Source organism: Nycticebus coucang, chromosome 4, assembly GCF_027406575.1.
Source record: "Nycticebus coucang isolate mNycCou1 chromosome 4, mNycCou1.pri, whole genome shotgun sequence".
Taxonomy (NCBI): Eukaryota; Metazoa; Chordata; class Mammalia; order Primates; family Lorisidae; genus Nycticebus; species Nycticebus coucang.
The window spans coordinates 85,803,936-85,826,677 of NC_069783.1; the positions used below are offsets into that span (position 1 = coordinate 85,803,936).

Consider the following 22,742-nt stretch of genomic DNA (forward strand, 5'->3'; position numbering starts at 1 on the left):
CTGACAGGGGGCCCCTCTCCCTTGGTCTCAGGCCAAGAGGCAAAATGGAAAATGCAAGAATCGAGAGGAAACAGGAGCCATAAAAAAGATGCCAGGAGATGAACTGGTCACACATTTTGTCATAGGCCAGCTTTCAGAACTTCAGACCTCAGTGATCTGAATTAGAATCTTACATGATCGTAGATAAGAGGTGAACTGAGCTCTCCTTGTCTGAACTCTTCCTCTCTACCCCTTCTCTATCCCAAGTGAGAAACAAGAATGAGAGAACTGAAGCTACCCATGCCCAAAGGAACCCTTCTCCAAACGTATTTCTGTCCAAATGGACACTAGGATGAAAAATATATCTCCCTGACCAGATGATTCCAGAGCCTGATGGTGAAACCTCAGCACTGAAAAGGATGTTAATAGGAGGGCGGTGCCTGTGGCTAAACAGAGTAGGGCGCCGGCCCCATATGCTGGAAGTGGCGGGTTCAAACCCAGCCCCGGCCAAAAACTGCAAAAAAAAAAAATGTTAATAATAATGCAGGGGGGCAGCGCCTGTGGCTCAAAGGGGTAGGGCACTGGTCCCATATGCCGGAGGTGGTGGGTTCAAACCCAGCCCTGGCCAAAAACTGCAAATAAATAAATAAAAATAATAAAAAGCAAAATAATAATAATAATAATAAGAAGAAGAATGGCTATGTTCTAAAAAAAATAATAATGCAGGGCTTGCTTCTCAGATGGGCAGCATGAGGTATTGCAGCCATTAAGGAGGAAGGATGCGAAGGTGCAAAAATAAACACGGAGCATTCAGTTTAACAGAAGATCCTAGGCAAAACTTTCAGTTTTTTCTTTCTCATGAATTATTTTTACCTTTATGCTTTGTTTGGGTTATTTATATTGCTCGGCTTTTGAGTTTCTGATTGATTTTGTAGCTGCAGTTTACTGATTTGGTAACTATTTTAGATTAAAAAAAAAAAAGAAAGAGAGATTGCCAAGCTGGAAATGGTGCTCTTATGAGATGGCAACAATGAAGGGGTCAGAAGACACACTTGAACCTGCAGTTAAGTCACTCACTGCAGGAAAGGATGGACAATTAGCGCCTTGATCATTTTATGGGCCACTCCAGAATTTATAATGAGAGGTGTGGGAAAACATGTTGATTTGCAAAAGGATGGATGTTGAGGTAAATGGTGAAGAAAATGTCAATACTCCTCTAATTTTCCACATCTTTCCTGACACATTGTTAAGATTTTTGAAAAGGACAAATCATAACCAAAAATTATTATGTATGTGCCAGGTGCTTTTCTAGGCACTGACTGTCTTCATCTTTAAAATGACTACCTCTTTGCACTGTTGTGAAGATTCAGTGATGTTAAGAATGGTATGTGAGTGAAGTGCTTTGCAACACGAGGCACTGGTCCCCTAGATTGGTACTGATGCTCTCAGATCACCTTGTGGTCCCTTATGTTTCTGATGTGACCGTGCAAACTTGGCAGGCAGCTCTACCGGGGGGTTGGCCTCAGGCCTCCTTTAGTTTCCCTTCAACACACTTGGCCCTAGTCAGGGCCAGCCAGAGTGACTTCTGACCTCTATTCTTTCTTAAGTAACTTTTCCATCCCACCCAGAGATTCCACTGTTCAGTACCAAGGTTCTCTGTGTACTGGTTGGGGCACGGTCTTCTTCAGTTTTTTTTTTTTTAACCACAGAGAACAAGTAAAATAGTCACTTAAAAAGTCAGCAGTTACCACAATCTGTTTTTATTTTTGTGTCTTTTTTATTTAGGAACTTCTATTATGCAGGGTACATCAAAATCTAGAACCACTTCATCTCAGTGAAGTGTTCTGTAAACAACAATTAGATCCTTTGGGTGCTGGTAATATTTAGCTCAGTTAGTTATATCCTTGATGATTTTCTGTCTAGTAGCTCTATCAGTTGTTCAGTTCTATCAGTTTTTGCTTCACCTGTTTTCGTGCACTACTGTTTGGTGCATACACTTTTAGGATTGCTATGTCTTCTTGTGAGAATGGCCTCATCAATCATTATGTTATGTTCTTCTTTGTCTCTGGTAATTTGATTTGCTCTTAAGTCTACTTTATCTGATAGTAATATTGTCATCCTTGCTTTTTTTTCTGTTTTTTGAGACAGAGTCTCACTACGTCACCCTCAGTAGAGTGCCATAGCATCACAGCTTACAGCAACCTGAAACTCTTGGACTTAAGTGATTTTCTTGCCTCAGCCTCCTGAGTAGCTGGGACTATAGGCACCCGCCACAAGGCCCAGTTATTTTTTGATTGCAGTTGTCATTGGTGTTTAGCAGGCCCAGGCTGGGCTCGAACCTGCCATCTTTGGTGTATGTGGCTGGAGCCCTACTCACTGAGCTATGTGTGCCAAGTCCTTGCTTTTTTTTTTTTTTTATTAATGTTTGCATACTATATTTTTTGCATCATATTACTTTCAACCTGTTTATATCATTATATTTGTAGGGATTTTTGTTTGTTTGAAACAGAGTCCTGTTCTGTTGCCCTAGCTAGAGTACATAGTTCACTGCAAACTCAAACTCCTGGGCCCAAGCAATCTTCCTGCTTCAATCTCCTTGAGTAGCTGGGACTATAGGTGCATGCCACAACACCCATCTAATTTTTTTATTCTCTGTAGAGAGCTGAGTCTTGCTCTTGCTCAGGGTGGTCTCAAATTCCTGACCTCAAGCAATCCTCTTGCCTCATCATCCCAGAATGCTAGGTTTGGAGGTGTGAACGACTGCATCCAGTTATACTGTGTAGTACACTGTGTAGTATTTAAAGTGGATTTTTTTGTAGTTAGCATTTAGTTGAGTTATACTTGTTTTATCCATTATGCCAATCTCTGTCTTTTAAATGGTATATTAGACCATTTACATTTAATTTAATTATTGATATATCAGGGGTTATGTATGTTATCTCATGTGCTTTTTGTTTATTCCCTGTTTTCCATTCTTCTGTTTCTCTTTTCCTACTTTTCTGTGGTTTATTTGAATAAATTTTAGAATTTTTTTGTTTTCATATAGTTTTATAAAATAATGATTGCTCTAGATATTACATACACATACGTAACATCCCAGTCTGCCAGTGAAGCATTTTATCATTTAATGTGATATGTAAAAATGTGACCTTCCTTGAGGTTCCTTTACTTTTCCTCCATTTAGAATTGTTTTACATATTTCCTCTACATATTTGGAGAAATAAGCCATACAATGTTATAATTCTGATTCAACTATCAAACATAATTTAGAAAGCTCAAGAGAAAAAGAAAAGTCTATTGTATTTATACCATTTTTTTTTTTTGAGACAGTCTCACTTTGTCACCCTAGGTAGAGTGCTGTGGCTTCATAGCTCACAGCACCCTCAAACTCTCGGGATCAAGGGATCCTCTTGCCTCAACCTCCCAGGCATCTGGGACTACAGGTGCTGGCCACAACACCTGGCTTTTTTTTTTTTAGAGACAGAGTCTCACTTCGTCACCCATGGTAGAGTGCCGTGGGGTCACACAGCTCACAGCAACCTCCAACACCTGGGCTTAGACGATTCTCTTGCCTCAGCCTCCCAAGTAGCTGGGACTATAGGCACCTGCCACAACACCCAGCATTGTTTTTTTTTTTTTGCAGTTTGGCCAGGGGCAGGTTTGAACCCACCACCCTCGGTATATGGGACTGGAACCCTACCCACTGAGCCACAGGTGCCGCCCACACCTGGCTATTTTTAAAGATAGTGTCTTGCGCTTGATCAGATTGGTCTTGAACTCCTGAACTCAGGCAATCCACTGGCCTCATCCTCCAAGAGTGCTAGGATTATAAGTGTGAGCCACCATGGCTGGCCTTACGATTTCTTCTTTTATCATTCCCTTTCTGCTCAGAGGATTTCCTTTAGCTGTTCTTATATAGAAAGTCTTTTGGTGACCAATTCTCTTAGTTTTCCTTCATCTGACAAGGTCTCGATTTTCCTTTCATATAAAAGGATATTTTTGCTGACTATATAGCAAAAACTGTGTTAAACATTTACTAAATTCAGCACTTGAAAAACGCTGTGCCATTTCTTTCTGGTTTCTATGGTTTTGGATGAGAAAACTTCTTTCTCTAGGTACGATGGTTGCCTTCAGCAGACAAACCTTTCTATTTGTTTGTTTGTTTTTGTCTTTAGTTTTAAGACTATGGTGTGCTTTGTCATGTATTTCTTTGGGTTTTCCTATTTGGAGTTCACTCAGTATTTTTTGTAATTTGCCAAATTTTGGATTACTTCAGCCCCATACTCTTTCTATTTTCCTTCTGAGACTCCAGTAACAGAAATGTTAGATTTTTTAAATTATCCCATAGATCCCTAAGGTTATGCTCTTTTTCAGAGTGAGACTCTGTTGCCCAGGCTAGAGTGCCGTGGTGTCAACCTAGTTCACAGCAACCTCAAACTCCCGGGAAGCAATTTTCCAGCGTCAGCCGCTTGAGCAGCTGGGACTACAGGTGCCTGTCAGGACACCTGGCTAGTTTTTTCTATTTTTAGTAGAGATAGGGTCTTTCTCTTGCTCAGACTGGTCTCAAACTCCTGAGTTCAAGCTGTCCACCTGCCTCCCAGAGTGCTAGGACTCTAGGTGTGATCCCACCGCACCTGGCCGTCAAAAAGTTTTTGATATGCTTTGACTAGAGAGAACAATCTTAGAGATTCGTTTGGCATTTCCAAAAAGTCATAATATATATAAGATGAGGCAATAAGAAAATTCAGGAACTGGACACCATGTCATTCCTCAAGTCCTGAGGTTCCTATCCAGTTCTCCTTTTCTCTACTTTTCAGATTCTTCTTATCTCTGTCTTATAGATAATGCTTAGTTGTACTTAAGGGAGACATAGGGAGAAATGTGTCCACTTGATTTTGTTTGGAACCAGATATCTCTATTTGATAATATTAAAGAATTGGCTGGGTGCAGCAGCTCACCTGTAATTCTAGCACTCTGGGAGGCAGAGGTGGGAGGATCTCTTGCACTCAGGAGTTTAAGACTAGCCCCTGAGCAAGAGTAAGACTGTCTCTACTAAAAACAGAAAAATTAGCTGGGCATTGTGGTGGGTGCCTGCAGTCTCAGCTACTAGGGAGGCTGAGGCAGGAGGATCACTTGAACCAGAAGTTGGAGGTTGCTGGCACCACAGCACTCTAACCTGGGCAACAGAGTGAAATTCTGTATCAAAAAAAAAAAAAGAAAAGAAAAAGAAATTATTGTTAGTTTTTTCTTAGGTGTAATAAGAAGATTATGTTTTTAAAAGTAGTCCTTTTAGAGATCTATACTGAAATATTTACATATAAAATAATATGATGTCTAAGATCTACTTCAGAATAATTCAGTGGGGCAGAGGCTGGAGGAGATATAGATAAAATCAGAGTGTACAGAAACTGGAAATTGTGGAAGCTGAATGATTTGTTCAAAATAGACATTCATTTTTCTACAGCACCTTAATTCGATAGAAATACACGAGGTACATATATAATTTTAAACATTATAGTATCCACATTAAAAAAAGAAATACAAAGTGTAATTATAATAATATATTTTACTTAACCCGACATATCCAAAATAATCAATACCAAAATTCCTAATGAGATTTTTTTACTTTTTGTATATGAAGTCTGAAATTGGCACGTATTTTACACCTATAGCACATCTCAATTTGGACTAAATATATTTTAAGAGCTCAGTAGCCGCATGTAGCTAGTGGTTAGTAAATTAGCCAACAAAGATTTCTATTTTCTTCTTTTGCTAATAACATAATATTTTATTTATTGTCAATAAAAGTTATTTTTTATCTGAATTCAAATATCACACTCTTTAACGCTTGCCCTCTCCCACACCTGCTGCCTTGCTGTCCGATTTGAGGCTCTCTCAGTCATAGCCCAGCAAAGTGTGACCTACGAGGATCTTGGGAGAAGCTTTTAACAAGCATACACCTTGTCATCTGCCTCTATTCCCTCCCGTATTTTTGAAATCAAATGGAGTGCAGCCGCTGTTTCTCCTGCAGCATCTAATGCAGCACTCAGCACATAGTTCACGTTCCATGTATATTTGGTGAATAGATGAATCTTAGAAAGGAAACAAGAGCTACATCTGGTAAAGTGAGTAATGGCAGAAAGAAATTAATTGAACACTTGCAACGTTAGTGAACTCTTGCCAATATTATGTGGCCTAAATATTGTCATCATCACCCTGCAGATGAGGAGGTAGCTCAGAGTGGCTATTGCCAATCATTAGTGTGAAAGCCAGACGTCTAATCCAGTTCTGCCTCACCCCAAAACTACAGCACACTATTTCCCAGAAATTTGCCTGACAGCTAGAATGTGATGCAGGCTCTGACCAGTTTTCTACAATGATCCTGTCCTTCATGCCCTCACTTTTGCCCACGTTGACACCATCAGCCTGCGATAACAGAATAATGGGTCCCAAAGATGTGTTTGTACTAATCCCCGAAACCTGCGGGTATGAAGTAGATGGCAAAATGGAATTCGGGTTACTAATTAGCTGACTTTAAAATAGGGAGATTATCCTGGATTATCCAAATGGGCCCAGGTTAATCACGAGAGTCCCTAAAAGTGGAGAGGAAGCTCGAAGAGAGAACCAAAGAGATGGCTCTGTGAGAACGACTCAGCCCTCAAGTTGCCAAGGGAAGCCAAGGACTGTGGGCAGCCTCTAGAAACAGAAAAAGGCAAGGAAAGGGATTCTCCCCTAGAGCCTCCAGAAGGAGCATATATAATTGAGCATATATAAGGCTCACTTGAAACTAAAAAATAAAAATGAAACAATCATTAAAAATGATGGCTGCAGGGAACAGAGCTTACTAAGGCCATTAGCATTTGAAGTGCGTGTATGACTGGAGCATGTATATGACTAGTCCAAATAGAAGTCAGTGGTAAGTATGAAATACCCACCAATTGCAAGGACTTTGTGTAAGAAAAATAATGTAAAATATCCCATTAGAATTTTGATATTCTTGGTGTGTGCCACACCTTTTGGGGGCAGGACACGATTGTAAGAGGGTCTTTACCTAACAAATGCAATCAATGTAACCTGGTTTCTTGTACCCTCAATGAATCCCCAACAATAAAAAAAAAAATTTGACATTAATTGTTTTGGATACTAGGTACCAGGTCAAGGTTCTGGGGACCTTGGTATTTATGGTCATTCCTGCCCAAAGCTCTTGGGGTTTCTGAGGTGCCATTCAGTGATCCTGATATGGTGAGTCCTGCCATCAACTCCAACTTGCTGGGGTTGATGTAGAGTTTGTTCCCATTTACTCTACATTTCTCAGTGGATGGGTCCCATCCTGACGTGCTCTTGGCAGTGTTCTAGCAGAATTCCTACAATGACCTGGCATGTATATCACACCTGTGTCCACTTGACGTATCCCAGAGCTGAGGTGACTGTCTCCTTCTGGGGAAGAACCATTCTCTTTCCTGCAAGGCTGTAGGTGGGAGAAAGGGTCTGGTACCCAGTATCAGTAGGCCTGGGCTCATGGCCTAGATTTCCAGGGGCCAGCCACTAATCCACTCTGTTTGCTCAGGTGTAAAATGGGACAACAGCAACAACAATAATACCCATCTCACAGGGTTCACATTTAACTCACAGACCTTCAGGATTAATATAATAATGATTAGCACTTACAGAGTTTTCATTTTTTTTTTTTAGACAGAGTCTCACTATGTTGCCCTGGGTAGAGTGCCATAGGGTCACAGCTCACAGCAACCTCCAACTCTTGGGCTTAAGTGATTCTCTTGCCTCAGCCTCCCAAGTAGCTGGGACTACAGGTACCCGCCATAACACCCAGCTACTTTTCTTTTGCAATTGTCATTGTTGCTTAGCTGGTCTGGTCTGGGTTCAAACCCACCAGTTTCTGTCAATTTTTAATCCATATGTACGTGGCTGGCGCCATAACCACTGTGCTATGGGCACCAAGCCAGCACTTACAGAGTTCATGCTCCAGATATCCTTAGAACAAGTAGGTTTTATAGTAAAGAACCAGCAAAACAAAATTTTTTACCCTATCATAATGAAGGAAATAATTTTCTGAGTGTCCTATACATATACCTCCCCTGCTTTGTCCTTTCCGATGCTCTTTGTTGTAATTAAAAGACAATGCAGGCTTGGTGCAGTGGCTTACAGCTGTAATCCTAGCACTTTGAGAGACGAGGTGGGAGGATTGCCTAATCCCAGGAGTTCAAGGTGTTCGAGGCTGCAGTGAGCAATGGCACTGCACTCCAGCCTGAACAACTGGGTGAGACCTCATCTCTCAAGAAAACAAACAAAAAAGAAAATGCAAAGAATTTAACTTTGTACAATTAATTTACAGTGCCATTTACTGATAGAATTGGCCCGTAGACAGAATAACCAAGAAAGAAATCCACCATTAGCTAAAATGGTGTACAGTGAAATCTGGCAGAGAGAAAATCTGAGCAGTCACATTTTGTGGGGAACACTAACACTGTAAAAACTGGATCTACAAAAAATTGGGCTGTGTAAAAATATTAACATATAATTAAGCTGTCAACAACTAAAGTTATGTATAGTAAAATTTGTTTTGGATTAAAAATTGATAAAATAATTATATTTTCTGGGCAAAATTGAAAATTATAGAATCTCACTGGGAAAATTAGATTTGGCAGAAATAAAACCACAAAACAAAAATCACAATGTAAGAAGATACAAATTATTAAATTAACAAAAAATAAAGGAAGCCCTAGTTTATAAGTTCATCTTTTGTTAAATTTTATGGAAAAAATAGGAAAACATAATTCTGATAAAACTTTTTTCATTGAATAAAAATGGAAATGGGAGAAAGCAGAACCATTGTACAGTGGTTATGGCGTCAGCCACATACAATGAGGCTGGCCGGTTCAAACCTGGCCTGCACCAGCTAAAACAACAATGACAACTGCAATAACAATAACAACAAAAATAGCCAGGCATTGTGGCGGGTGCCTGTAGTCCCAGCTACTTGGGAGGCTGAAGCAAGAGAATCGCTTAAGCCCAAGAGTTTGAGGTTGCTGTGAGCTATGATACCACAGCACTCTACTGAGGGGGACATAGACTCTGTCTTAAAAAAAAAAATTGATCTAGAAATTATATTAGCTTAATGGAGTTTTCTCCCCAAAATGTTCTCTTGGAGAAAATGTATTCATGATAATATAATTCTATTTTAAAAAATTTCTATGTATAAACCCAAGGTCCAAATACTTTCAGGTCAATATAATGATATATTATCTGAAGTTGAGTGCAGAAAAAGAAAAAGAACACTTTAGGTATTTCAAAAAGAAGAGGATGTGTTGCAAAGAATGAATGAAGTCAGGAGCTACCCTGAGATTTTTAGTTGGGCTTCCCCTGCAAGTTGCAATCCAAAGATCAGAAAGCTTCAGGAACCTTGTGCTACTGGCATAGAAGACAGGCAGAAGGGGAGAGACCTAGCTAGCTACCATCGAACTCCCATCTGCAGAAGCTTCCAAATCTCTTGCAAATCCATCCATTGGCAAAACCTTGCTGGCAAGGGAGTCTGGGAAATGTAGCTCTTGGGTTTCTAGCCTCTGTAATACACTGGAAAGCATAGGAGGGGGTGGGAATGAACACTGGTCACCTTTAAACTATATCCAGCACAGGGGGATCAAAACATCTGTATCAATAGAGTCTTAGAGAGGTTAATCTGGCCAAGGTCACTACTGGAGGCATTGGAGGGACAGAGATAGGTGGAGGTAGTGCCTGCCCTCTTGGATTGCACAGCAGAAGGGGGACAGATACAGAGAGAGACTCTTACAAAGCATGGCCACATGTGCAAGGAGGGTTAAGCTAATAGCAAAACAGTGGGAACTGAGCCATTCACACTGCTAGAACAAGTGGAGTCAAGGAAAGGTTTGAAAAGTCAGCAGGCGTTAGTGGCTATTGAAAGGTGGCTACATTCATGTGATGGAGACAACTAGAGCTTTCCTCAAGAAGAGGAAACAGCCTCACAAAGGCTGGCAGGGCCTTCTGCCTTTGGACAGACTGTGTGGCTCAGAGCAGTTGAGGCCTCAGGCGTGCAGCTGGTTGATGTTTGGCTGAAAAGGGAACCAGCCTGATCAGCGGAGCCAAGCTGTGACTGCCAGGAGTCGCTGTTGACCACAAGCAGTGGGAGGGAAGTAGAGCTGCACCCAGAAGCCCCTCAGAAACCCTCAGTGTAGGACTTGGTGAGCCTGACTGTGCTTAGCAGCCAGGCTAGAGAGACTGTTCTGGGCCAGGCTCCCCGGGACAAGGCATTGCAGAGCTGACTCCAATCCTTTTCTCCCCCACACAAATTCAGGCCTTTACTGTAGCTAATCCACCTTCCAATACCACTTTCTGCTTTTTTGGCTAGGATTTCACAAAAGTAAATGCTTTTTATAATCTTCCAGATCTTCCAAATCCATCTTCCCAATTAGTAGTTCCCAGAGCAAGGCTGCTCCAGCTGTTGCAGCTCTGAGATATGGGCTGGGTAAGTAGGTTCTCACAGCTCTCAGAGAAGACCCCACAGGTGGCCAACCCCTGACCCCAGCCCATCACCGCATTGATTCCATGCGAACAGATGTTCAATAACCTTGGGGAAAAAACTGGGTCAGTTGAAACTGGAAAATAAAAATAAAACAAATTATTAAAGGTGATAGCTACAGGGAATGGAGCTTACTAATGCCATTTACATTTGACAACTCTATGAAGTGAGTATAATGCCCATTTTACAGATGGGATAACTGACTGCTACCTAGGCAGACAGTGGTACAACTGAGACTTAAACTTAAGTCCTCTGTAAGTCTTGTGTTCTTCCACCAGGCCACGTGTCAAATCTCTCATTTGATGGCCCTTATCACCCATCATCTTTGATGTATATCCTTAGAAGAATATTCTATAGGTCATGCCCAAATAGGGACAGTTTTGATGATGACAAATGGTAAATTGCATGAGGTATCAGGACAATAGATGTAAACTTGACTGTCCCAGTCAAAGTGGGCTGTATGGTCACCCTAATTTATGGTGGGCAGAGTTTGACACGTAGTGGGGAAAAAGATGCATGCATGTCATTTATCTAGAAAAACAAGGGCCTGGGCAGATTTTTACTAGGGACAGAGTTCAGGCTATTGGCTGGCTCTTAGTACCTCTGGGAAAGGACCACTGCATCCCATCCTGCTTCCAAAGGGTGCTTCAAGATCACCCACGGAAGGCCTCCCCCTGGGAGCCTAGCTTTCCTGCCACACAGTTCCCTCCCTCACCTAAATCTATTCTTCTCTTTGCTGTAATCTCCATTAATATTCTGGTCTGAACTGCGTCCTGTAAGGAGGCAGCAGGAAGCTCTGCCTGGATTAGCCAGGCGCAGTGAGACTCTCAGGGGACAAAAGACATCCAAATCTTGCAGGTGTGGGCTGAATCCCAAGTCTATTTGGCAGGAGAAGAGCTCCAGAGGTTTCCAGGGATATGTGCATTCCTTCTTTCTCTCTGTTTCTCTCTCTCTCTCTCTCTCTCTCTCTCTGTCACACACACACACACACACACACTTTCACATAAAGTCTTCCCTATAGGTTTGAAAAGTCAGTTCATGGGGACATGATGGAGGGTATCAAACATCACTGAAGAACACTTGGAGGTCCTCGCCTCACCTTTGTGTAACCTGAGCTGGCTGGGTGATATGTCTGCTAAAAACAGCTAATGCCACCGAAGGAAATATTCCTAAGGCCTGGCATCATAAGACCTACATTAAGCTTCTGCCTTTGATGCTTCTAGCTGTGTGAGCCTGAGAAAGTCACTTTGGTTCTCTGAGATTCAGCTTCATCTTCTGTAAAATAAAAATAATATCTAGTTCATTGAGTTGCTGGAGGATCAACTAACACACTTATGAGAACACACGGCAAATTCTAGTCTTAATCCAAACTGTGATGTGATAATGACAGTAATGGTGACAGAGGACAGTGATAAAAGATAACTTTGAAGAGGATGATGTTGATGAAGATGCTGAGGAGGGGGGTGTCGGTGCTGCTGCTGAGGATGTTGGTGATGATGACGATGATGATGAAGATGAGGGAGGCCTAAGGAAAACTTAGGAGGGAAAACTTATATATCATGAGCACCTTGCCATGATCCAGGGCTACCAAGAGTTCTCATGGCCTTACTTTGTGTCCCTTGCGGTGACTTTACAAAGTCTCCAATGAGTTTAAGCAGGGCAAAGTAATTAGCCCAAGGCCATCTGGGCTTAAAAAAAAAATTGCAGGACCAGAAACGAGGCATTTTATAAAACAAAAATTCTGTAAATTCTTAATCTTTATGTGCATCACTTCCCCATACAAGGAAGACTGTTTCCATGCCACCAGCACAATCCCCTTCAGGAGGAGTGAGGCAGGCATCATGGGACTGTCCAGAAGCTATATAAACATCTGTTTAGGAGAGTGACCACCTGTCAAGTGGACCCTGATGACCACCTGACCATGTTGACTCTATGATTTCAGAAGATACATGTGTGTCCTACCTGTACCCTGGGCCCCCTGGACTGCCAAATCTTTTCATTTTGTCAATGTAAAATAAACTGTGGCTAAGATTAGAGACTGGAGCCACACTGGCTTGTCTCAGAGAGGGTAAGGGCCTTGCCCAAGAATTCACAGCAAGTTGACAGCAGCACCAGGTGCAGAGCCCAGGTGTCCTGGTTTGTCATATTCTTCTCCAGGAGATCAAATCCTCATTTGTGGATGTCAATATATGTTGTTTGCCCTGCCCCTCTGGTGGCAAGTCTCCTCCACATTTGCCCAGCTGATGAGTTATTATTGATTTTATCTGCTTCTAATAGCTTTTTTTTTTTTGGCCTGGCTCTGTCTTCAGAACCAACCAGAATCCTGGGAAACTAACCATAGTGCTCCTCTGAAGACAAACAGCAGTGTATATATTGCCGTGACTGTGACAGCAACTGGTCTACCTAAGTGATTTTATTGACACCTCAAGCACATTACAGAGAAGCAGGTGGAGCAAGGATAATGATCTCATGTTTACAAGCGAAGTGACTGAAGTTCACTGGGGTTATGTGCCAGGCACCACCCTCTGTAAGCCTTAGTTTCTCCACCTGGACAAGGTCTTTTCCAATTCTAACAGTCTATGTTAGTGATTTTTCAACCGGTTGCCGTAGCGCACTGGTGTGCCATGAGAGGATCTTAGGTGTGCTGGAAAAACGTTTAAAGATCATTAATTAAATTATTTTCAAAAGCACAGTAAATATGTTTTTGGGAGGGAAGTCAACATAATTTAAGTGTTCCATGGAAACTTAACTATAGGTTCAAATGTGCTGTCTATGCTTTATAATTTGTTCAAGGTCACACAATTAGTTAGGAGAACAATCAAAACTGGACAGAATTCTCCTATGCCAATGACCTTTTTAATACTAATTATATTGGTTTCCTGGGGCTGCCGATACAAAGTACCACCAACTTGGTGACTTAAAATAAGAGAAATGGATTCTCGTAGCATGGAAAGCTAGAGTCTGCAATTGAGGTGTTGGCAGGGCCACGCTCTCTTCAACACCTCTAGAGGAGGGTCCTTCCTTGCCTCTCCCAGCTTTGGTGGCTCCAGAAGTCCCTTCTGCATAACTCCAGTCTCTGTCTCTTCTTCCCTCTGTCTGAGTCTGCCTGGGGTGTTCTCTTCTCTGTGTGCGTCTGTGTCCAAATTTCTTTCTTCCTTTAAGGTCACCAGTCAGGGCCCACTGTAGTGACCTCAGTTTAACTTGATCACATTTGCAAAGACCCTAATAAGGGTGACATAAATAAGGTCACATTCACAGGTACTGAGGGTTAGGACTTCAACATACCTTTTAGGGGGACACTATTCAACTTCTGACACTAATAACACCTAACCTTTTTAAAAAGCTTTCCTCAGTGCCAGGCTCTTTTACGTGGATTCCTTCGCTTAACATGCACATGAAATGAACATTATTATTAGCTCCCTTTTATATGGGAAGAGACTGAACAGAGAACCCGAGTGACTTGCTCAAGGTCAAACAGACACAGACCTGGGACCTAACCCTCCTTAGCTGACTGCAGAGGCTGCACCTTAGCCACTAGGAAGCACCGCCTCTGTTGTGTGTGGCCCGGTAGCCCCCAAGCTTGTGGTTTCATGTGGGGGTGGCTGTGAAGAAGGCTGTGTCTGTGAGGACCAAACACGGCTGACCTAGTAATTTTGTTTTGTCAGCTGAAACGCCAACACATAGTGAGTTGATATTGAGTCTGGCATCCCCCTCGTGACTCTCTGAGTGGCTGTGGTTTCCCACAGCAGCCTGCGGCCCAGGGTGAAGTCATAGGAGAGGGTGGGCATGATCTGAGTCCCAGGGAGGCAGGAACACTGGGAACCTCACCTTGACATTGGGCTTGGGTTCTGGGAAGAGTGCTGAATGCCTGGATCCGCTCTCCCTGCACTGCTGAGAACCTGCAAGGGGCCATGGTGGTAGCTACGAACAACATGCAAATAGACAGCACCAGATGGGGGTCCCTGGTTCGTTGCCTATTAGCTGTGTGGCCTCTGGAAAGTTGCCTAAATTCTCTGAGCCTGTGTTTCCTCAGCTGTCCCTACATCATAGAACTGTATTAAAGACACAAGTGCTGACCCCATGCCCACCCCAGAGGAAGTGCAGCAAATGGTCACTCATTGTGGCTGGTATGACGAATTTGGGATGTGTCAGGAAGTAGGAAAGAAAATGGAATATTGATCCCTTCAAGAAATTTATAGCAAGTAATCACACAATGAAGTGGCCCTAGTACATGTAAAACAAATGCAGATTGAATCAAGGTAAGACTTGGAGCTGGCAGGGGGTGAACAGAGAGGTTTCATGGAGAAATGGCATCCTGAGAGGAAAGGAAGGAAGACGGACTAGGTGAGGGCCCTAGAGCCCATACCTCGAGGGCTTGGGGGGCCTTCCGCCACCTGCAGCAGCCCTGGGTGAGCTCATTCTCCTCTAGGGACCTAGTCCCAGACATCTCCTGAGCTGGCCAAGCTCCTCCTTCCTCTCTTCCTTCCCCATAAGTCACACCCTGCCCCCCTGCCCCCCCAAGACACACACACACATGCACACGCACACACGCCACTTTTTGTTTGAAGAATCACCAAACCCGGGTTTTCCCTGGGAAGGGTCTGTCAGTCAAGAAGTGTGTTACCCAGAGCTAATGAGTAACTCAAGAGAGATCAAAAGATAGAAGTGATGCCTTTTATTAAGCTCACAGATTTATTATAAGTGAGCCGGCAGGACCACACAGGACTCCCATCCCAGTGCAGGAAAACTGAGTGTGTGTGTGGTCTGGAGCAGTCGAAAGGCAGCGAGACGGAAGGTGTGAATCTAATAAAAGCTATAATTGGCACCCTCTTTTCCAGCAAAACCGACCAGCCACTTCTCCCCATTGCTGGGCTCTCTTCTTGTGGGGATGGGTGTTAACAAGAGGCTCAGCCCAAGGGAGGGGCCTGGGAGTGGGCAAGGGGAGGCTTCAGCTGGAGGCCAGGGCCAGAGGCTGCATCTGAATGACCAGTGGCTCCAAAGTGTAAGATCAGCAGAGGAGCCGCTGGTTTTTCCCTGGGAGACTGTTCACTAAGGTGACGGGAAGGTGTGGTTTCTTTCTGTTTTTTTTTTTTTTTTTTGGTTGCAGTTGGGCTGGGGCCGGGTTTGAACCCACCACCTCCATAATATGGGGCTGGCGCCCCACTCCTTGAGCCACAGGTACTGCCCAGAAGGTGTGTTTTTGAAGATACCCCAGGCTGATCACAGGCATTCAATCAACTATCTGCCCCTTTCTCAGGACAGAGGGCCAAGGAAGCTGAGTCATTTCCATAAACTGGTGTCTGATTCATGTTAGTATTAATATTTTATCATAATAAATATTGTAAGTATTTGTTGCAGTAGCAGCATTTCTTTTTCACAAAGGCTATAGTAGTGAACTCCAATTCCCACAACCTCCAAATTCCACAAGAAAGACCATGGCAGCATGTGTCTGGGGGACCTTCTCTGCAAACGCTGATAAACAAGTAGTGGGCATTGTTTCAGGATTTTCACAAGACAAACTCAGCATTTGCTGGACATCTATTTCTACTTTGGCCAAACCAGGACACTGGACTTCCCTTCTCTGAAGATGACTGCCAGAAAGCCAGCCATATAGAAGGAGGCTCTTTTTTTTACAAAATTTGTGCGTTTTCCAGCAAGTCGGAACACCTCTGGGCCTCAGTTTTGTCATCTGTATGAGAAGGTAGAGCTGCTTGGCCATGAGGCCTTTTCCAGCTCTGATACTGAATCTGTGTAACTCCAGCACCTGTTTCCTGGCCCAGAGTCCCTCTGCTCCCCAGAATGACTGCAGCCTGTGTTCCCCACTACCCTCAGCCCCACCATACCCCCGCCCCTCCCATCTTCCTTGTTTTCAGCCGTCTCTCCATCTGCACAGCACCCCACCCCACCTTAGCATGCATTAGAGCTCTGCTAATTCTGCTCTGGCAAACCCGCAAGCCTGATAATTCCCCCCAACATTCCTTGGCAGGTTCCCCCTTCTCCTCCTCAGCAGAGATTTAAGAGCCAAGAGCAGTGATGAGCTCATGTTCTGCTCTGGCTTCATTACTTCTAGAAAGCCAGCTTCCTCTATTATGCACTATTAATTATTGCTGCAAGTAATTGAATCTAAGTTGAACATTGTGAGACAACTAAAAAAAAAATTCACCTTCATTCCAAGAGGTTTTACTTTGAATGCTTTTTATTACTTGCTCTGTCTTAAAATTTTACTCTTATGATAAAAATAAAAGAAAGAAATTGTGGGATAGTTGTTGCTTATGCTTATACAGACTGTAGCACTCAAAGTAGGTTTTGGTAGATTGATAGGGGACTGGGGGAGATGGCAGGAATAAGGAACCCTAACGTTAACTAGGCACTTCATGTTTGTGAGCTCATCAACTTCAGAACATTTGAGCATTATTATTTCCATTTTGCAGGTGAAGGGATCAAGGCTTCCAGAAGTTAAGTCCTACAGCTAGTGGCAGAGCTGGGCTTGGATCCAGGCCTGCCTGACTCCAAACTTAATGCCCACTGTCTTTATTCACTGAGGCTGAAGTTTCTGCAAACATAAGTTCAAGGGCATCAGGCCACAGTAAACATGTACAGTAAAGGCTTTCCCTCATTGCAAGTTACAGTGCTTGGTCATTTGTTTCATCCCCAAATGGGAACAACTGAAATTTTTGAGTAGGTAAGAACAGTAAAGTACAAGCACTGTAGTTGCAAAAAATCATTTTTGCTTTACGATATAGCAATAGAGAGAACATTTGGTGGGCCTGGATTTACAGAGCTGATTTTTGTTTTTCCATTCTTAAAAACTGTTAAAATACATCCTGGAGCTGCATTTTAAAAGTTTCTATCTCCCCTGCAGGTCTTACTACCCCTCCCTTCCCTATTGATTAAGAAAGTTGCTCCTGAGTTATGCTGTGGGTAGCTCCAGAGCTCAGGTCACCCTGTCCTGTCCCATCCTCTTCCACCTCCACCCCCAAAGAGATGAGTGAGGCCCAAGACCCTGCCTTTGTCCCTGTGGTTACTACTCACATGAGCCTGGGGGGCTGCAGCCGGCAAGGAGGAGGCACTGGGTTTCTCCATTCCCAGTGACACAAGGAGCTCCAGGCCTTCCTCAGGCTTCTGGAGGACAGCTTTGTCCAGGAATTCTTCTCCAAAGACCTGTGCTTCTGGATTTTGGATAAACATCTCCTGGCCATAGTGCTGGTCTACTTACAGTGCACCCTCCTGAAACTCAGCAGGTATACCCACAGCAGCCTGTTCCTGGCACTGTACCTTGCAAATGACATGGAGGAGGGCCTGGGAGAGTCCAAATGTGAGATTTTCCCATGAGCCCTGGGAGAAGATTGGTACCTTCAGGTGGCAAAATTCCTGCACCAGAGGGACAAGCTGGGGGCACAGATGAGCTTCTAGGCAGTGGGGAGCCGCCAGTGCTGTGAGGAGGTCATGGCAATGGAGCCATCCCACTGGGCTTGGACTTGGGAGCAGTTCATGGCTGGGTTCAGAGGGGCTGTCCACAGGTCCAAGGTCACTCCCCCGGGCCCCCAGCCTCTCACTACTCCACTGTTCCCCCTGGGGCTCATCCCAGCACCACAGTCGCCACCATCCTTTGTCTGCATTATCCAAGCGCCCAGCCCTGACCTCAGAGCGCCATCATCCTCATTCCCAAAATTATCTCTCAGGAGCCAAAACCTCTGGGGTGGGGAGTTTCTCATCACTTTGCACCCTCAGATGCAGCTAGAGCCAGGCACCTACAACTTCTGCATCTTCCCAGACCCTTCACCATGCCCCAGGAGCTGATGCCTCACAGAGGGAAGAACGGTCCACCAACTGGCCGATGACCGCTGACCCCCACCTCTGGCCTCCTGTCTTACGGGCCCCAGGCTGGCAGTGTTGCCCCTATCCCTTCCTCCCAACCTGCAACGTCTAATAAATTTGCATCCACAGGACAACAACAACAACAAAGAACCACCCACTCCTCTGGCGACCTTACATTTTGGAGCCTTGCAGAGAAGGGAAAGCTGTACTTTTTCTCTTAATTCTTCTGCTACAGAGACGTGAGTGTGTGGTTAACATTTCTTGAATGCTAACACAAGTGCAAGTACAGCAGAACCTCCATAGTCGACCACCTCCCTATACTGACCATCTTATTAAGCTGACCTAATTTCCATAGCCCAGACATGCCCCATATGCATGTATCAGTACAGGAGGCCTACTTCCTTAGGTTGACCATCTGCATGTGTTGACCAGTTCATCACAGTCCTTTTAATGCTCAGCTTACAGGGGTCCTACTGTATTTGTTAAAAGACATGCATGGTAGAAAGAGCGGGAGCTAAGAAGGACAGTAGAGATGTTTGTTCCAGAATAAATTTTGAACATCGGGCGGCGCCTGTGGCTCAGTGAGCAGGGCGCCAGCCCCATATGCCGAGGGTGGTGGGTTCAAACCCAGCCCCGGCCAAACTGCAACAACAAAAAAATAGCCGGGCGTTGTGGCGGGCGCCTATAGTCCCAGCTACCCGGGAGGCTGAGGCAGGAGAATCGCCTAAGCCCAGGAGTTGGAGGTTGCTGTGAGCTGTGTGATGCCACGGCACTCTACCAAGGGCCATAAAGTGAAACTGTCTCTACAAAAAAAAAAAATAAAATAAATAAATTTTGAACATCATGTATGAAAGAAGGGGCCAGGGAGAGGAGAAGAAAGTGAGGTGGAGGGAAAATAGAAGCTTTTTTTGGTGGTTTAAGCTCCTCTCCTTACTTTAGACCACAAGTCAGCAAACTTCGATCCATGGGCCACATCGCATCTGCCCCCTGTTTTTGTACAGTGTGCAAGCTAATTTTTTTTTACATTTTTTAATGGTTGAAAAAAACAAAAGAAGAATACTATTTTGTGACATATGAAAATTGTACAAAATTTCAACGTTCATAAATAAAGTTTTATTGTCAGACAGCCATGCTCTTTTTTTTTTTGACAGAGTCTCGCTATATTGCCCTGGGTAGAGTGCTGTGGCATCACAACTCATAGCAACCTCAAACTCTTGGGCTTAAGTGATTCTCTTGCTTCAGCCTCCCAAGTAGCTGGGACTACAGGTGCCTGCCACAACACCCAACTATTTTCTGGTTGTAGTTGCCCGTTATTTGGCAGGCCCGGGCTGGATTTGAACCCACCAGCCCCAGTATATGTGGCCAGCGCCCTAGCCACTGAACTACAGGCGCTGAGCTGAGCCACGTTCATTTTTAAAGCACACTGATTTACCAATACCAAGGGCTTTTAGTTTCTCTCTGGTTGTGCTAAGTCAAAGCAGAGCCATGAAAAATTCTCTGCTCTTACGTTTGTCACCCTTCACGAGGAGGCTCCTGCCAGGCATTGCCTTGAAAGAGTTCACTCTGGTCCGTGTTAAAGATGTTGTCATGTTAGAAGCCTCTGGAGGAGTCTAAGAACTTTTTCATGAACTCTTCCACAACTTCTACTGGAACTTCATTGGATTCACCACACAAAACTTTCTGGGAGATCCCATGTTGCAGTATAAATTTCTCAATCTAAACCACTTAGTACTTGGAAATCTGCCACCCTGAATTCCTGTGCAATCTCTCTCTCTCTTTCTCTTTTTTTTTTTTTCTGTCCATCCTAGTTTGTCCTAACCTGTGCAAATTTTTTAGCAATTTCTTGGATCATCAGCCAGGAGATTTGGGCGTTAACTGCCCTCATTTTTTTCGAAGCAGCTAATATGGCTTCATTGACTTCATCGAGAGAATTTTTCCACCTTTTCTGTGGTAGGTCTCCACTTTCCTTACTATATCTTTCCAAGTACTCATGTTCATAATTTTGGGTGTGGCTAACTGTGGCCTTGCTTCACCAAAATGATCCACCAAATTTCTTTAGCTGCTGCTTTCCAGAAAATATAGAAGACCAACCTTTTCCTCCAGCTCTTTGAGTTCTTTCTTTTGGGCCATCATATCTGGATTAACTATAAACAATTTTTTTTTTCAGTTTTTGGCTGGGGCCAGGTTTGAACCTGCCATCTCTGGTATATGGGGCTGGTGCTCTACTCCATTGAGCCACAGGCACCACCCCTAACTAAAATTTTTCAGTATTTATAGGATACACCTACAATTCAGACCAGTCATTCTCATTGAAAAAAATCTTCTGAAACACATAATAAACAATGGGATGTCAGGCCTAATCCCACATGAGTTAATAATAAAACATGAAGAAAGAATTTATACTAAAGAAAAAATAATATAATTGGCTCAGCACCCATGCTCAGTGGTTAGGGTGCCGGCCACATACATCGAGGCTGGCAGGTTCGAACCCAGCCTGGGCCTGCCAAACAACAGTGACAACTACAACAAAAAAATAGCCGGGCATTGTGATGGGTGCCTGTAGTCCCAGCTACTTGGGAGGCTGAAGCAAGAGAATCGCTTAAGCCCAAGAGTTTGAGGTTGCTGTGAGCTATGATGTCATAGCACTCTACCACGGGCAACATAGTGAACTATCTCAAAAAAAAAAATAAATACAATTAAGGGGCAAAACCCATACCTACTACCCCTTGGTATGGAGAGGACTCAACTGCTCAAGTTATACAGGGTAAATTAATATTGTGTGTCACAGTACAAGTGGTCAAGATACAACTTACAGAAGTGGTCGATATAGAGAGGTCAGTCTTCCATTGAGCACATGTGGTACATGTCTGGCCTATGAAATTTAGGTCACCTTAAGGAGGTGCTCAGTGTAGGGAGGTAGTCAACTATGGTTTCTACTATATTTAGGGAAATGCTTTTAACATTGTTACAAGGATTCAGTGTAGCTGTCTCTTTTTCCTGAAAATTTTTTAGTTGCGTGGAAACATATATGTCCTCTAATCTTTTGCTTTTGAGAAGTTCTTGTTAGAAGCTTTCAAACAGTTTGCCTTATTTTGTTTCTGGCAAACTATGTAAGTTTTCAAGTGGTTTCCCCATGGATGTGTGAGCAAATTAATCGGAAAGATGAAATTGAGGGTGAATTCTTTCTACTTATTTGGCATGTTTCTATAATAAGTTATAATTTAAAAATAAAACACATAAAATATCTAAAAGTATATTTCTGATTTTAAAAGTCCTTGTATGGAATTAGGTGCTTACTTACCCCTAAATGGGACTGTCAATAGCTTTGAATTACCTCCGGAAGCTCCTAAGTCTTGAAGAATTACTTAGATTTCAGGAGAAACCAACTGAACTGTAGAGGACTCAAGTTGTCATATTTGCCTTCTAAAAGCAAGCACTAAAAGGACTGAACTCATTTGTTAGTTAAGTATTAAAGTTTAAGTAGACGTTGGATAGCTCAGCCACAGAGGTTTCAGGTTTTGGAGTCAACCCATTCAATTTTGTATTCTAACACTAGTTGTGTGACTTTGAGTCAGTAACATAGTGCTGCTGAACCTCAGAGAAGTCTCTTTACATTGCTGGTGGTGGTGGTGGTAGTTGGGAGGTGTGTCAGGGTAGGGGGTCCCAAAAGGGATTTCAGGGAGAAGAGTGTGTGGCAAGGTGACTGGAGCCCGGTGGCTGATACAATACCAGGTACACTCAATGAGTGTTAGCTGATTATCTCAGTTCCTAGCAAAATCACCATGGGAACCTCCCCTTATTAAATCTCATCTGCTCTAGGCTAAACATGTTAAACATTTCATGTGGATAATTCAAAGAGCCCACTGTGTGTATACTAGGTTTTCTTTAATTTCAGAGCAGAAATGAGTTTGGCAGTTCTTCCTCTGCTCGTCGGAGACCCAGCCCTCCTCGGATGCATGAGGAAGTCTGTGGGCACTGGGCTGGCCAGACCCCAGGAGCATCTCGGGCCTTCCTGCTGTGCTGCCTACCTCCCCACCAGCCAGCACGGGGGGCCCGTGGCCCCTGGCAGGCCTCCACAGGCTGGAGCCAGAGAGCAGCCTGGGGATTCGGGGCTCCTGTTGGTGGTGCCCCTGGAGCATCTTCCTCTGTTCCTTCAACCCCCACCCCAGTCGGCTCCAGCCTTGTCCTCTGCCCTCCCCTTCCCCTCTGCCACCTGTTGCTCCTGACAAGTTTTCACTCCTCCTGTTTTACTGCAAAACAGATGGCAAGGGGCCTTAAAGGATGGTCTACGTGGTTCCCTAAAGCAAAACCCCAGTTCTTTGGGTTTTCCAAGCTTGTTGTGGCCAGTTACAAAGACAATACTTCTGAGGGTGAACCTCTCGGCTCTTCC

General features: G+C 43.8%; 1 protein-coding gene and 1 pseudogene across 1 annotated transcript in view; both read left to right on the forward strand.

Moving 5' to 3' along the window:
- SMYD1 (SET and MYND domain containing 1) overlaps positions 1 to 22,742 on the forward strand; it is a 227,527-nt gene that overhangs the window by 156,527 nt on the left and 48,258 nt on the right. The window lies entirely within an intron of this gene.
- LOC128584342 (speedy protein C-like) lies at positions 17,447 to 18,334 on the forward strand (annotated as a pseudogene).